At 38.5% G+C, this 5000-nt stretch overlaps 1 protein-coding gene across 1 annotated transcript in view; it reads right to left on the bottom strand.

The window, feature by feature from the left end:
• Positions 1 to 5000, bottom strand: part of LOC146460489 (complement C1r subcomponent-like) — a gene marked incomplete at its 5' end in the record, with an annotated part of 66420 nt that overhangs the window by 48347 nt on the left and 13073 nt on the right. The gene's annotated exons all lie outside the window — the stretch shown is intronic.

The following is a 5000-nucleotide window of genomic DNA, read 5'->3' as shown; positions in this document are numbered from 1 at the left end:
GAAATGTGGTTCATAGTCAATGCTGGCCGTTTAAAATCGTTCTTTACATTGTCTAAAGCGGATAAGAGTTTAACAGCCTTTCTCGTGCTGTTGAAGGAACTGAAAGAAGCAAACTTGTAATCGATTAGCACCGCGGAGTCTGCGAGTTGATCTGACTGGAGCAGAATTTATTGAAGATTACTTTGTTGAATAGGAACAGATATTCTTTCAGCAGCCCAGCAGAAACATAATTGAATTTGGACAAGGAAAACCAACGGCCTTTGTTACCACTGCGTAAAAGAGGAGTATTCAAGAATGCGTGGCCCAAAAAGTGGTTCAGAAAGCAGATGAACAGAAAGGCAAAAATATTAACGCTTGGAATAGCGATCGTTGTCACTCTTTACACAACAGTTCATTTGTGAGCTTTGTAAGTTTGCAGCTTATAGGACTGATAAGCTACATCGAGTGTAGGTAAAATATTTTTTTTTCAGGGTGAGTTTCTTAAGCTTACACTGAGTGTGTAAATTGAAAAAAAATTGCCGATCTTTCTGATAAGCTTAGATTTTCAAGTTGCTGGTTATTTCGGTTGAACGTTTACCGAGTTGTGTCTTGTTATTAAATATACTTCTGCCATTTTATTGTATTTATTCTGGGATCATGGTATCTGGGTAAGCAAAAGCTGATCTTGTGAAACCTATCGTTTGGAAATTTCACGACGGAAAAATTAAGCTTACGTTTGTAAACATTTGTTGGTATTTGTCGTCGACGGCAATCAGGTTGGGAACGATATCTTGCTGAAGTTTATCGAATGTTGTTTGAAAATCTTTACCCTGTTTTAGTTGATTAGGTTGAAGCTGATAAAACCTCCAACCAGGCTCTATTTTCGTTTCGTTATTAACTTTGCCGTGGTGTCATGAAAAAAACTTGGCTATCTCATACTGCGTAGACTGCGTATATTCACCCCCATTTTAAAGTGTTAAAAACTACATTTTACAGGCGAAAACAAGCTTAATTTAATTCCAAATGAGTATAGTACAGCAAATGGTTTCTAATCGCCATAGCCTATATATGTTTTTTTACCCCTGCCTATGGAAAATGTTTGGTTTTCTAAAACGACCTGAAAATGTGCAAACTGAATTTGTCGAGGTTGAGAGAGGCAAATCGCCGACAAACCCAGATTTTACGCAGCCTTTGTTTTGGTTGTTTTGTTATTAAGGACGTCTCACATGAATGACAATCACTGACAAACGGGAGGGATAGAGGTTGTCGCCTTTTTCACTCGTTTTCTTGGCCTTTGATGCTCTTTACCAGAGGCTGTCTTCCTCTCGGTCAGCAGTATCCCCCTTTAAACCGGGAGCAGGATCCCTGCTTCCGGTTTCTGATTAGCTGGGAGCTCGTGGACGTGTGGCCACCGCTGGCCAAAAACGCGCGCGGGCTCTGGGGACGAGATTGCGAAAACGAGGGTTTGGTGGGGGTGCCCATTCTCGCGGGCTCACAAACCTGGTTCCAGTACTTGTTATTTAAGGTGGCTTACTACAGTTTTCTGGAGTGAAAGAACGCCTTAAATCAAACTTAAGAAAAACAGCAACAGGAATTTTCTTGGACATTTTTTCTAGTACAGTAAATACAAAATAGATAATTTTGAGTCAGAAATTAAATTTGCAATGCTCAAAAAGTGTTAAATACAAAAGAATGAGTCTTAGTGGGGGCCTGGAAACTACACCTTTCAGAGTTGTCTGGCTCTAAATCTAGCCAAACGACCCCACTTCAAAATTTCAGGATTTGGAAAGTGGGCAAAAATAAGTATTTACAGGGAAGAACACGAAATTTTGTCAGGGAGAAATTTGGCAAATGACAAAATTGGGAAATTTTGCCTTATTTGAAAATTCCTTAAAAAATTTCTGACAGATTTTCTCTAAGAAATGTTCACGTTTCCGTTTTATTGTTTCTTTCAACAGCAAAAATTTGAACATAGGTTGTACGGCTAGATTTGGAGAAATAAAGCGAGAAAAAATAGTTTTTGCGACCTACAGTGAGAAGACCATTGCGCATGCTTGTTCTGGGAAAACCCAGGTTCCAGCGCGCGCGCACGCTCCAACTGGTGGGTGCATGCTGTTCGTTTTTAAACATTTGGCGCAAAATCACAACTCTGCAAAGGCTTTAAGGCTGTTAAGGAACGGCAACCATTAGACAACACGTTTTTTCAGTTATCAAGCCCAAACACGATCTACCTACTGTAAACACACTTCTGAAACCCACCTGGAATAACAGGAAATTTTTCCGAGAGCCGCCATTTTGTTTTTGTGCTAGCAGGTTTCCTCAGCAAGCTCGCGTGATTTTCCTCGCGCGTGATGCTTTTGCGTGCTTTGGGCTGTGAAGACGAGATTGGGGTACAAGCGCAAAGATCAACCAATCACCAACCCTTGCTCGGTGAAAGGAAAATTAAGAAAAAATGCCGTCTGTTACAACAAATCAGGAGCCGATGATCATGGGCTCCTGGTATTACATTGTTGATGGGGAGTTTGCTGCATATGCATTAAAAATATATATAACTTTAGAAAGGATGAGGAACTACGTCCATACGATAAGCAGATTTCTTTAAATGCTATCAAAAAAATTGGAGCTCCGCTTTTAGGCTTGGCTAAATATATTTATTAAATCCTCAGCCTCGGATATTGCATTTCTAGCGTTCTGATTGGTTCACTAAATCTCGGTGATCAGCTCATATACCGTAGTTTGACCTTATATGGAAAACGAAAGCCCCAGGCGTCGCTAAGCTAATTTTTTTTTTTCGGAGGGAAGGTCTCTGAAGAGTCTCTTGGCCGAGACGAAACGCCGCGTCAGACTAGCCACGAACATTTCACAAGTATTTGACAATTTTTCAATTCTTTATTGTATAAAGCAAAAGTTTCTTCGGAAAAATGTAGAAAAAAAAAAAAAAAAAAGGAAAAGAAAGATATACCAAACAATGCCATCTCAATATAACAGCAATAAAAGCCACAAAGTTTGGTATGACACTATTTAATGGTACGAAGTTTCTGAAGTTTCCTTTAAAATCTTCCAAATTGCAAGATTTTACGATTTTTTAGATCACATAACAACAACAATAACAACCGGTTACCTTCAAAAATTTCAGGATGGCTTGCAAATCCTGGCGGTAAGAGGTTAAAGCCAATCGAAGAAATTTCTCAGGAAGAGCTTCATGCCTGCCTTTATGTTTTTACGAATTTACGAGGACTTCAGATGGTTCATCTATGAAATCCGTACGAGCGGCGGCCATAATGTTCGTTTCCGTCACTCGGCACCACTCAGCAAAACATTTGCACTAATGTGCACAGCTCTTACGCTTCTCAAATAGGCTTGAAGTTTAAAAACTTGCACTGAATGCTTTTCTCAGTGAGGTTGTACCTCGTACACTTGGACTTGCCTAAAGTGTTTTAAATCGTCCGCGAGGAATTCAGTTCAGCATGAAAAAAGCCGTCCTTGCCCTGATCTCTTGCTTCGCTCGGCACCACACAGCAGAACATTTGCTCAAATATGCACAACTATTACGCTTCTTGATGAGCTGGAACTTCAAAAGCACTTGAATGCTAGTCTCAGAAAGGTTAATATAATACGTACATTTAAACGTTTCTTGAATTTTAGATGTCCGACTGTGTCCGATTTTCTTCGCTTTCGATTTTTCATTCAACTCCGTTTGCAAAGCGCTGCGCGTGTCATGTGATCATTAGGTTTCGCGCGCTTTGGTCGGAGGTTGCCTCAACATCCGGTCGTTTAAATTTGAAAGAAATTTCTTCTTAAAATATAAAAATTCAGTAAACTTTAACAGCAATGTCCAAACGTGGAGAATTTAATAAAACAATTATTCCATTCGCGCTTGTTGGATATGAGATTAGTTATAGCCAGCTCGGCGCTTCGCGCCTCGTTGGCTATTTACCATCTCATATCCAACGCGCGCTCATGGAATAATTGTTAAATATTAAGTTAATAAACAGCCATGTTGTTAGCGTAGTCGGTTCCAATGAGTGGCTGATTGGTTAAGGAGGGCGACCGGTTCAAAATCGGATTCAAATCCTGGCTAACCACATTTGCAATCATTTCTTTAGTTGCATAGATTTCTTTTCCTAGATATTTTAGATGAGGGATGTTAACAAAAAGTCCAACAGATACGTCTTCTATTTTGTAATCAGACAAGTCCCCACGAGACCAATTATGTAAAGAAACGTTACTTTACAATCAATAAGGAATAATCGTCGATTTAATTAGATTTAAATAACGTTTAAATGCTTCAAGGACACAGGCATAATTACCACAATTATTATAATTTTTTATTTTTTATTTTTATATAATCATGATTATGTCGATCATAAACGCCCTTATCATTATGTTTGGATGCGTTCCCACTAAGGCATCATAGGAAAAAATGAAAACAAAAAGAAAGAAAAGAAAAAGAAACAAGTGCCAAAAACGTCCCATTCTTCATTGTTGCCTCGTTTGTTGACAAAGTAAAATGAATTCGAAAAAAAAGGAAAATCTCTAAAACTAAAGGTTGTGAAATAAGGTCAATCATTAGCCGTCTTTGCAATGAAAATGTATGAGCTAAAACTAATTAATCTCTTGATGGAAATGGGAACAGAATTTAAGCATGTTGGGTTGATCCTGGAACGCATTATCGAACTGAAGCTCATAGACAACATAGCAAAAGGAGGAAAAAGGTAATAACCAGCTTATGCTTCAATAGCTTCGTTCATTGAAATGCGTAAGATAAAAGCTTGTTTTATTCTATTGTGAGATTAATAAAACATCGGAAATAGCGATATGTCCTTTTTTGTAGCAAAAGTGTATTTAACTGATACTTATGGCACTTCTTTAAAAATTCGTCCATTCTTTCTTTCTTTCTTTCTTTCTTTCTTTCTTTCTTTCTTTCTTTCTTTCTTTCTTCCTTCCTTCCTTCCTTCCTTCCTTCCTTCCTTTCTTTCTTTCTTTGTTACCAGGTGCCAAGTTTCGTTCAGTCAGAGGAC

The sequence above is a fragment of the Pavona decussata genome, unplaced genomic scaffold (assembly GCF_977016875.1).
Source record: "Pavona decussata unplaced genomic scaffold, jaPavDecu1.1 SCAFFOLD_212, whole genome shotgun sequence".
Classification (NCBI taxonomy): domain Eukaryota; kingdom Metazoa; phylum Cnidaria; class Anthozoa; order Scleractinia; family Agariciidae; genus Pavona; species Pavona decussata.
The sequence above is the reverse complement of the archived record's forward strand: the minus strand, read 5'-3'. Positions and strand labels throughout refer to the sequence as shown.